This window comes from Tachysurus fulvidraco, chromosome 2 (assembly GCF_022655615.1).
Source record: "Tachysurus fulvidraco isolate hzauxx_2018 chromosome 2, HZAU_PFXX_2.0, whole genome shotgun sequence".
NCBI lineage: Eukaryota > Metazoa > Chordata > Actinopteri > Siluriformes > Bagridae > Tachysurus > Tachysurus fulvidraco.
This window is the reverse complement of record NC_062519.1, coordinates 38,135,075-38,147,075: the sequence shown is the minus strand read 5'-3', so window position 1 is coordinate 38,147,075 and position 12,001 is coordinate 38,135,075. Positions and strand designations below refer to the sequence as shown.

The 12,001-nt window shown below is 36.8% G+C and overlaps 2 protein-coding genes across 15 annotated transcripts in view; one reads left to right on the top strand and one right to left on the bottom strand.

Annotated features, from left to right (window-relative positions):
* csnk1g1 (casein kinase 1, gamma 1) overlaps positions 1-1,681 on the bottom strand; it is a 30,853-nt gene extending 29,172 nt beyond the window's left edge. For 7 of the 11 annotated variants that reach the window (XM_047809870.1, XM_047809871.1, XM_047809874.1 and 4 more), the window contains exon 1: positions 1,464-1,679. The gene's annotated coding sequence lies outside the window, so the exon portion shown is untranslated. Of the gene's footprint in view, positions 1-1,463 lie in introns of all 11 variants that reach the window. The other 4 variants (XM_047809869.1, XM_047809868.1, XM_047809875.1 and 1 more) reach the window with 3 other exon arrangements.
* A 2,933-nt stretch (positions 1,682-4,614) lies between these two features.
* Positions 4,615-12,001, top strand: part of pacsin3 (protein kinase C and casein kinase substrate in neurons 3) — a 28,075-nt gene continuing 20,688 nt past the window's right edge. For 2 of the 4 annotated variants that reach the window (XM_027153017.2, XM_027153015.2), the window contains exons 1-2: positions 4,615-4,883; positions 5,394-5,419. The gene's annotated coding sequence lies outside the window, so the exon portion shown is untranslated. The remainder of the gene's footprint in view (positions 4,884-5,393; positions 5,420-12,001) is intronic. The other 2 variants (XM_027153014.2, XM_027153013.2) reach the window with 1 other exon arrangement.

The window sequence follows — 12,001 nt, the reverse complement described above, 5'->3', positions numbered from 1 at the left end:
TTTTCGTTACACGATATATATTAAGAATGTGTGAAAATCCGACCCGTTATGCTGCAAAACGTTTAAAAAGAAAAAGAAAAAAAAGGAAGGAAATCAACAAGTTGCATTCCAATTACAATATTCTTCATCTGGTGATGAAAACTAAACGTGGTTTGTTTTGTTGCCAAATAAATCCTTGACTTCATAGAAGACGTCACACGCTATCAGCGTATCAGTAGCACCGAAGAGCTCGAGGACGTCATTAATACTGAATGTGCTGACTCATGAAATCCAAGATCCAGTTTGGTGTCTGCAAAAAAAAAAAAAAAAAAAAAACCTTCCCAGATCTAAGGAGCAACATCTCCGAAGCGGGACGTTTTTGTTTGTTTGTTTGTTTGTTTTTACAGATCACAATAGAAACCTTAAGAGATTAAGGGACGACGATGACGATATAACAAAAGGGATGTTTCAAGATTTTCCAGAAACTCACTTCCTGGAGCACATGAGAGAAAATTCCTGTGCTGCTCGCTCACTCACTCACTGCAGCCATAAAAACACTGACCTGAAGTCATTAACCTTTACAAGAGAGATTATCTCAGGAGGAAGCCCTGCATCACGGATGGATTCCTACAGAGACACTTCTCTGCATGGAAGATCTACCATGATGGAGGTTGATTCAACATGAACACTAATTTTAAAAATCCCATCAAGACCTAATAATAATGATGATGATGATGATGATGGTGGTGGTGGTCTGTCAAATTACTCATCAGACCGATAAATACACACAGTAAAGTTCCTGTAATCAAATAACAATGTGTTAAATTGACAATATCTCAATATCCATCATGCTCGAGTGAGCTAACAGAGCAACCGCGGTGTATTTAACACCCCCCCCCCCCGTGAGGACAAAAGCCCCTTATGAATGGCGATACAGTCTGTTGTACGAACATCTCACTGGCCGTATTCCCAACCGCTATGATCAGAGCACAAAGTGCACTCGATAGGGCGTAGGGACCATTATCTCACACTAGTTAAAGTGCACTAGTCAAGGGAGAGTGGTGTAATTTGAGACACGGCCTCTGTTCGGTTTAAACAAGCTATTAGAAACGCACAAGCCGGGAGATTTTTTTTTATATTCCCATTATTATTAAGTAAAATAATATTCACGCCTTGTCACGAAAATAATACATTAACCAACATGACGTACTTTTAACACGCGATATAAAGCGATTAGCTTCGTGCTAACGAGGTATCGAAGTGTAACAAACGCTAGCTTGCGTTAGCTGACATCTTATTTATCCCGTCAGGTCCGGTTTAGAGGATAACGAGCAGTTAGATGGCAGATGATTTACTGATAAATACGTCCGAATACAGGCTTGTCACTGAGGAGCTCTGTAGCATGCTAACTAGTGCTAGCCGACTGTTAGCTTGCTAGCTAGCAACCTAGCAACTAGTCAGTTAGCGGTGCTCTAATGACTTACTTCCACGGCCGCTGTATCAGAGCTGTTGATGTCGGACGGATAAACTGCTGCTTTCTTTAGTTTGGACGTTTTCTTGATTTGGAATATCCTTAATTAAAAAAAACAGCCTGTGTCCTTCTAGGTAGCTGCTGCTTTTCCTCCTATTCTTTAGTGTTCTTCAAGTAACGTGAACCAGCGCTAACCAAACCGACTTCCGGTCAACCAGCCTCACCAGAATTCAAAATAAAAGTCTCAAGCTTATCATTAATTTCAGAATCAGAATCAGAATCCGGTTTGTTGGCCAAGTGTGTTGACACACACAAGGAATTGGGTTCCAGCTGTTTGTGACTATCAAAAGTACAGACATAAATAACATACTATACAAGATAATACAGACTGTACAAGACCATACAGACATAAATAACACAATACTGTACAGGACAGTACAGGCATAACACTATACTATAGAAGACAATGCAGACATAAATAACACTACACTATACAAGACAGTACAGGCATAACACTATACTATACAAGACAATACAATACGGACATAAATAACATTATACTATACAAGACAAGATAATACAGACATAACACTATACTATACAAGACAAGACAATACAGACATAAATAACACTATACAAAACAATACAGACATAAATAAAATTATACTATACAAGACAAGATATTAATTTGAATATTTTTAATATATTTAATTTGAATACAGAATATATTACTGAACTATTTTTTTTATACATAACGTGTGAGAAGTGCATGGTAGTGCAAATAACAATATTGTGTAATATTATGCTTTTGTACAATATACAGCAGGCATATTGTGTGTAACGTATACGGATGATGTGATTACTGACAGTTCTGATGATGCAGTAATTATAGATATGAAGCTGGGAATATAATTATATTGAGTTGTTAATCAGGCTGATTGTCTGGGGAAAGAAACTGTTAATGTGTATGGCAGTTTTGGTACGCAAAGTTCTGTAGAAGGGAGGAGCTGAAAGAGGTTGTGTCCAGGGTGTGAAGGGTCAGTAGTGATTTTTCCTGCACAGTTTCTGGTTCTTGTATGGTACAAGTCCTGGGGAGTGGGCAGAGGGGCACCAATTATTTTTTATGCTGTTTTACTGTGTGTTGCAGTCTGTTTCTGTCCTGTTTTGTTGCTGCACCAAACCAGATGGTGATGGATGTGAACAGGACAGATTCAATGACTGCAGTGTTGAACTGCATCAACAGCTCCTGTGGCAGACCGTGCGTCCTTAACTGACGTAGAAAGTACATCCTCTGCTGGGCCTTTTTTGATGATGGAGTTTATGTTGCACTCCCATTTTGGGTCTTGGGAAATGGTAGTCCCCAGAAACTTGAAGGACTCCACAGATTACACAGAATTGATCGATATTGTGAGGGGGAGTAGTGTTGAGGGGTCAGACTCATCTCCAGCTTGGATGAGACCGATAAGCGTAGTATCATCTGCAAATTTCAGGATTTTAACAGTTTGGTCACTTGAGGTGCAGTCATAAGTATAGTGGGAGAATAGCAGTGGGGAGAGGACACATCCCTGTGGAGCGCCAGTGCTGATTGTCCGAATACTGGAGGTAACACCTCCCAGTCTCACCTGTTGTTTCTTGCCTGTCAGGAAGCTGGTGATCCACTGACAGATGGAAGGGGGTATAGTGAGCTTTAGGAGTTTAGATGTCAGGTGTTGCAGAATGTAGTGCAGTCCAATGTTGACTGCATCGTCCACTGATCTGTTTGCTAAGTAGGCAAACTGTAATATACAGTAATATATACCATGTTTCTTCTATAGCAAGTGAAATATCAATACATAACGGCATCACTTACCTGGAAAAAAATATTACATATACATAAAGAGTCTTAAGTGAGTATACTAAATACAAATATGCCATTGATGACAAAACATTAATAACAACAGTACCAACAACAACAATAATAATATCTCATATATATATATATATTATTTTGATACTTTCTATTTCATTTTTAAATAACCAAAATATTTAACTTTTAATTTTTCATATACACTATGACACTTTAATTCCCATTTATTTTGCCAGCAGCGCTTTCTGCTGGAGATTGGAGCACTTACACCTTTGGTACTATAAATGTAATTCTTTCGGGAAATGTAAAGGAATTTGAATCTACTTTGGAAATAACATAATATGTAATTAATCAGAGTTTCACTTACTCAAACCTTAACGTCCGAAAGTTAAATAATGCCTTTGGAAGTCAGCAGCGCTTGCAATTATTTGACAGTTGAATCACAAAGGAATCGATTCTTTATCAGTGAATGAAATTGACTCAATGCTTTTGACAGTATGCTAAACTATTTTTTAAAATCTTTTTTATTTTTTTATTTTTTTACGCCTGTTTATAACTATTAACATTATCAATAGAACAATGTGTTATAAAGTGTTATTTTTATATTAGAATGGATTACAAATATGATCATCCCTAAACTATAAGAACCTGTTTAAAGGTACTTCTTACTCATAGCACTAATAGGTGTGTAATATAAGATAGAAATAATAAAATAACAATACCAATAATAATAAAAACAACAACAACAACAACAACGATAATAATAATAATTATCATTATTATCGTTGTAATAATAATAATAATATTTTTTAAGATGTGGTATTAAGATTATTATTGGTATTATTATTATTATTATTATTATTATTATTATTATTATTATTAGAGAAAGAAAAAGATGAAGGATAAAAATGTGTAGTCTCTCACAGGGTGTGTGTGTGTGTGTGTGTGTGTGTGTGTGTGTGAGAGAGAGAGAGAGAGAGAGAGAGAGAGAGAGAGAGAGAGAGAGAGAGAGAGAGAGAGCACGAGCACGAGCGCAATGTGCCATTAAAAAGAATCAGAGGACATAATGACTCATGACTCTAAAAATAAAGCAAAACAGTGAGTTCCAAAACAGAGAAAGTGGCTTCAGTTAAAAGTCTAATTGTTATTATTGTTTGTATATTTGTTTGTTTAAAGAGCGTGATATAGGACGCAAGAACCAAAAATCCGAAGGTCGCGTGTTTTGAAGTAAAAGAATCAAATCAGTGAAGTGAGTCATGAGTCGCATCCGCGCGTGTGCGCGCTTTTATCTCCCGACAGTTTGACCTCCAGAGGACGCTGTTACGCTTTAACGCTTTCAGAGGGTTTTCCTGTTGCTAATGAACAGTCGGGACTATTTTCTATGTTTGTTTATCTAAGATTCGTGACTCTTCGTGGCTGCTGAATTAGTCGTGGGGAAGAAAACGCTGCAGATGAAGCGCCTTGTTCTGTTTCCCCAGAACAACTCCGACTGCTTAATTCCTGTAATTGGATCAATGGACATAATGCTGAGCCACGTCTTCTAATTACACTGCTGGAGACCGCGGTGAACACTGCGCTTCCGACCAGGTTTTACGCGTTACTTTATTCCCACCCTTTATTTTGTTTTATTCCTGTGTCTCTCGCGCGCGCGCGTATATGTGTGTGTATGTATGTATGTATGTATGTATGCATGCATGTATGTATGTATGTATGTATGCGTGTGTGTGTGTGTGTGTGTGTGTGTGTGTGTGTGTGTGTGTGTGTGTGTGTGTGTGTGTGTGTGTGTGTGTGTGTGTGGGGCATTTTGGATGGTCCTGGTTGTTGTGGTCCTGGATATCATTTCCCGTTTAGTTTCGTTACCATGGCACACACACAAGGCCCCTGAACGCCTTTATAAACCTCATTGGAGTTTTTTTTATTTTTATTTTTATTTTATTTAGCAAATTGTGATATTTGTTCATTTCTGACCGGATTTATATTTTTCTTATCGCTTTGCTGCTGAATGCAATAATAATAATAATAATAATAATAATAATAATAATAATAATATTCCGGGTTTCTTTCCATCTGGTCCATTTCACAACTCGTGGACCTCAGCGTTTCCCTTGGCTGGGAACTTACAAGTAAGTACAGATTCAGTATTTAGCTTCATGTTGGATTCTCAAGCATTAGAGCACTGAATATTTATTAGAGCACTGAATATTTATTAGAGCACTGAATGTTTATGTTCTAACTGCAGGTTTAAATATCATCTGATCTGCAATGGCGCAGTTTCATGCAGACTTTATATTAATGTCGCAGCTTATGTTCACATGGAGAAAATCTCTCTCTCTCCCTATACAAGTGCTAACCTTTTATTCGTTGCATAAACACTAACCATGTTTAAAGTTTTGCACAACTTCTCGTCCGATAACCGATATCGTTATCGCAATACTGACCTTTGAAAACTGATATCGCAGAAAGCTTCAATGTGCAATCTCTTTCCACACATATATCAACAAATATTTTCCTGTGTCCTATTAGCATGATGAACAATCCTAACAATCCCAGATGGGTTTAACTTTAATTGTAATTTTATTGAAACTATTTAAACATGATGTATCAGTGTGCAAATATGTGCTCGGCGATATGAACGCTGCAATATGATATACTTGTTGAGAAGTGCTATTGTTGTCTAATCTGACTGATCCGAGACGTTTAGATACTTCTCAGCGATTTTAGACCCTGTTTTGCAAATACAAGGCCACAGAAAAAAAACGTCTGTTGGTAGTGAGCTGAGATTAGTTTGTTTAGCTTTTGTGCCTGCAAAAAAGTTCTGGCAGTTTCTACGAAGCTCATCTAAAATCCACCAATAGGAGGATGGTTTAGGGAGACCCAAGCAGCTCAAAACCTAGTCACGGATTGAAGACTGTAATTGTGGCTCTGTTGTCACAAATACTGTCAATATTTTCTTGGCATCTCTTACATGCATCTCATTTATCAATCTTTCAGTAAATGTGTAGGTAAAAGTTTTGAAGCCAAACCGTTTGTATCTAGCACCACCTACAAATTTAATAAAAGTCCAAGTGCATAGACAACTGGGAGCATGGATACAGGATTAAGCTGGAGAAAAAGAAGGACGTTATTTTGCCTCAATGCTCAGTAAAGAAGTGGAAGGTACTTTGACTTGCATCTTAAATATCTGTCATAGTATGGTTAAGAAAAAGAAGTAGCACTTAATCTTCTGTCAGCTAATGAATTTATTCCCTGTTCACAGCTACCTGCAGAAATATAAGCAATTTAAACATGACAGTATATTGTATATACCTTATATATGAGGATGAAGTTCCCCTTTGAGTCCGGTTCCTCTCAAGGTTTCTTCCTTTTCCATTCAAGGGAGTTTTTCCTCTCCACAGTCACCTCAGTCACCTCAGACTTGCTCATTGGGGAGAAATACAAACACTTTTAAATGTGTCTAATATTAATCTTGGATTTTGTATTATATGGATCTTTATATTATTCTTTATAATAACCTTTTGTTCTATGTTTATGTTGTGTAAAGCTGCTTTGAGACAATGTCAATTGTAAAATGCGCTATACAAATAAACTTGAATTGAATTGAATATACAAGTGAAGTAATCTAGGCAGCAGGATCAGGATACAAAGGTTTTTTTTTTAAATTAATATAAAATTATTTTCAAATAAATTCCATTGTATTCACATTGACCACAAAGTGCCAATTGATACTTTATATTACTATTGAAATACTATAGTGGCTATTATTCAGGTCCTGTTTCACCAAAGTATGAAAATGAGAAAAAAATAAACCAGCTAGTCGTCTTCTGACATGGCGAAGACCTGTCATTAGTGTTAGTCAAAAGACCTGCAGTCACTGCCCTACTTATGGCAGGTAACTTGTGTAAGAACAGGGAAGAACACCTCTAAATCTGCTGATAAACACTGCACCGATGAATTCTTGATGCTGATTGTTATTTAGTTTTCTGTAACAGCAGCTCATTATAGTCAGTCTGTGATTTTGTCAAACTAATCGCAGACTATCTTTAATGTTAACAAATTTGTCTTTCGCTTTCTTGTTTCCATAGTAACAGCTCATTCACAGGGACTTTTAAGTCGTATGCTCCACGCCATCTAAAATGAGAATTTTATGATGGAGTCTTCAGTGTTAGCACTTTGTGTTTTCCATGGGAAAGGAATTTCGGGATGAACGACTTCCCGGAAACAAGCTGCGCCGTATATGTTTCAACAGAAATTGAAGTGTGCGATTGCTTAGATCTGGTAGAAGCTACATAAGAACTGGAACTGTTTACATTAAACGTAACTATTAATGGATAAAAGTTATGACATGGTGTTTGTTAATGAATAAAAAAAAAATCAGCAGTCATTGTCAAATTGTTGAGCTATAAGTGGATGTGAATTTATAGGACAATAATCAGCTTCAGACTGGATTATTTTCCTGGAACAGCACTCAGTGCCAGGTTTTAATTGGTTACTATGGATACAACACATAGTCGTTGTTCCCATGTTTCTTCAGAATCGGTTGTTTAAAACTCCTCTTCCATGGAATCAGGTTCTTTTCAAAACATGTACAGTACAAGGAAAGCTCCAACAATCACTCAAGTAACCCAAACCTCCTGAGGTGAAGGCGGTTTATTGAAATTTGGAAAAAGTATCGTTGAAACCGGAAACTCCGCTTAAATTGGACCCAAATCCAACGTTCAGTCTCGTAGTCGAGTTTGATATTAGTAGCAGTTTCTCTATGGATTATGGATTACTGAAGGTTTTGGGTGGTGGAAATTTTGCAACTAAGAATAATGCTTTCATTTTCTGGTGAGTTTGACTGTAAAGTAGGTGAAGTACGAGTACATTTTTTTCTTAGTGATAGATACTTTAAATAATAATAATAATAAATATAATAATAATAGGTGGAATGGATTAGTAGGAAATTCCAATCAGCTTTCTTAAGCTTGTATGTTCAGTTTTTTCTAGTGTAACCATTCAAACTAGAGTAATCCCTGACCTTGGTCAAGTTCTTGTCTCTATAGCCACTCCTTGCTACTGTTGTTTAAGTAGGTGTTTTTCATGTATAAAGGATATAGTCTACACACCTCTGTTAAAATGGTAGAATGGGATGTGTGGTAGCTTTGTGGTTTGAGTGTTGGATTACTGCTCAGAAGGTTGAGAGTTTGAATCCTAGGTCCACCAAGCTGCCACTGCCGGGCCCTTAAGCAAGGAACTTAATACTTAATTGTTCAGTCGTATAAAATAATGTATAAATAAATGTTAGTTGCTCTGGATAAAGGCGTCTGTCAAATGCCATAAATGGGGGAAAAATTCCAAAAATGAAAACAAGACTTTATGTCTCGCAAAATTTTTCCATGTGTCAAACTACAACATTTAAAAAGAAAGTGAAAAAATAATCTGAGACTTTTTAGGAAAAAAACAGAAAAGTTATAAGTAGGTTATATTGGTGTTCACACCCTTTGATAACTTTGGATGTGGTGTGTTCAGAATGAAGAACCAGATTCGCATCGAATCTCATGTCCAAATGTATTTATAACGCACTTAAAGAATATAAAGTTCAACTGTTTCTGTAGGATTTTCTCCACATCTTGGTTTCATCAAGCTGCTGGAGCCATGGTCAATAAAGAGGAAGCACGCATGACATCTCACTTGTTGAAAACGATCAATCAAGAGAGAATGGAAATGATGTTATTTACATTTATTTACTATTTATATCCAGTGTCACCTAAATTAGGATGAGGTTTGCTACGGAGTCTGGTTCCTCTCAAGGTTTGTCCCCATATCATCTCAAGGAGTTTTTTTTTTTGGCCACTGTTGCCTCCAACTTGCTCATTAGGGATAGAAGTTAGAGATAAATGGGAACTTCATTTTAAACTTTACAATTTTTATCCTGATTCGACGATACTGTGAAGCTGTTTTGAGACGACGTCAATTGTTAAATGTGCTATACAAATTAGTTGAATTGAGTATAAACGAATTTCAAAACAGGCCACCATCAAGAAATAGAGAAAACTGAACACCTCAGCGAACAGGATGTGCGAAAAGTGTATAAAAGAACAAGATACAATCTTAGACTGCCAAGAGATCTAAACAAACATTAAAGGAACCTTAGGAATAGCTGACAAGCACTGATTATTTTCTGCATGAGATATTCTCATATTCTTCATGTCTGGTCTGTAGGACAGGATGACTAGTGTCAATTAAATTATATTTGTATAGCAATGGACATTGTCTCAAAGCAGCTTTACAGAACATAAGAAATATTGTACAAAAAGTTCAAGATTAATATTAGACTTTATATTTAAGTGTGTTTGTATTTATGACTGATGATCAAGCCTGTGGTGACTGTGGTGAGGAAAAACTCCCTTAGATGGAGGAGGAAGAAACCTTGAGAGGAACCAGACTCAAAAGGGAACCTCATCCTCAGTTGAGTGACACTTGAGGGTGTGATTATAAACTGTTATAAACACCAGAGAGAATAATGTGATTAGGATTAAATAGAAACCCTTTCTCAAAGAACACATCCATGCTCATCTAAATCATCGAAACCATGTGGAAAAAAAAATCTGTTCTAGTCGAATGAGAGCAATTTCAAAAGGTGTAATAATTTCAAAAGAAATGTTTGGAGAAAAAAAAAGCATGGTGGTGGCAGCATCATGGTTTAGAGCTGTTTTTCTTTAGCAAGGTCTAGAGTGGAAGGAATCATAAATAGCTACAAAACCTTCAGGTATCTACTAGTAAGTAATGGCTTAAACAAGAGAAGGTCATGGTTTTTGAATGATCTTGCCAGGAGCCAGATCTGAATCCAGCTAATGATTTGTGGGGTGGCATGAAGTGTGCTGTGTACAGGAGATTCCCACACAATTAGATGAATCCTGGATGTTTTTGTAAGGAAAAATGTTTTTGTTGGAAAATATTGCCAAGTGAAGATGCCATGTCATGCTGGTAGACGTTTAGCGATGTAATGGCATCAAAAGGTTCTTCAACAAAGTGTTCATTCAGGGCCTCGTTTTTCCCTAAAATGTTTTTGAATATTATAAATACCTCGACATATTTTATTTGGGAATGTGTAGACTTGTACGTTTTAAATAGATTCCTAGCCATTTTGACAGCAAGCTTTAGTTATTATAAGACTTAAAGTCCACACACATAAGTTTCAGTCCTAAAAGCTGTAATAAAAATAATAATAATATAATTTAAAAAATATCAAAAAATATTAAACTATTTCTTTATTACAGTATTTTAACAAATTGATTTATTCATGCCATGGTTTCATTTGATAAAACACAAATATTTGTTTATATATAATATATATATATATATATATAAGTTTATTAAAAAAAACTTTTTTTATTTTACAATTCAACTTATTATTATAGTTTATAGTTTGTAATATCAGATCATATGATTTAGCAAAATTCTGTCATTTTATTCCCCGACTCTCGTCCTCTAAAGTTATTCCACAGAGCATCTGGTGTGTCTCATGTCTTGTGCAGCTCGAAGGCAAATTAGAGTCCACTACTGTATTCTCCATACCCACTGTTTTTTCCGTATCTACTTATTATCCATGGAGCAGCCACAGATGTCAAAGAGCTCAGTGTTTGGCCTCTGGAACCACTCGGTATACCCTTCTCTCGAAAGCTCAATGGCCTTTGAGTCCCCTTTTAGGCATGTCGGAAACAAAGGGTCTTTTGTTCCACCCCCAGTATCCTGCCACCAGCGCGGTTCACCACAGACACAAGCATGAGCTCCTGCTGAAAACTACTATGGATATATGACCAGAGATCATGGATATCCTGATAAATGGACTCACGTAATTTTCAGAGAATCGATCGTGACGCCGTTGTTACTCTTGCCAATAAGAAGCTGATTGAATTTCAAAGTATAACCGAGTTCTCGATCCTGATTGGTCGGAATGATTTTGAACCAATTTTTTTACCAGCAGCTCAGACAAAAGTTTCAGCTACAAGGCAAATCAAAGGTTTGGCTATATTATTGCACTCGTTTTCTCGTTGCTATAGTAACAGTTCATTCACAATGTGGGGCAGTGATGCTTCAAGCGGTTAAGGTGATGGGTTGTTGATTAGAGGATCAGGGTTCAAGCCTCAGTATAGCCAAGCTGCCACTGCTGGACCCTTGAGCAAGGCCCTTAATCCTCACTGCTACAGGGGTGCCGCATAATTTCTGACTCCGAGCTCCGACCTCCAGACTTGGGATATGCGAAGAAAGAATTTCACTTAAATTCTTCTACAAAGACTAAGCTAAACATTAATCAGATGTAAAAACAGTACAGTATGCACTATTTATTATAGTGTCTAAAGGAGGATTTTTCTGAAGTTTAGTGAACACTGTGGAAGTAACGTGATGCCACTAGCTTCAGCAGAATAAGGTGAATTTTTAGAATGTTGAAAAATAAATCACAATATATATATATATACACGAGTTAATTTAAAAGACATTTATGAAATGTACTGTGGACCGGAAATGTTGTCGGCGACCTTGAGATTTTCTTCTCACCCAGCATAAGCGCCTGGTAGCCCCGCCCCTTTTCCGCTACATAAGCAAAGCTGCGCGTGTTAAGTGCATGAAGTGTCCAACATTCCACACTTTGTTTATTCACTTGAACAAGTGCATCATCCGGGTTCTTGGAACGCACTCCTTCTTTGCTGGAAGTTTCAGCATGA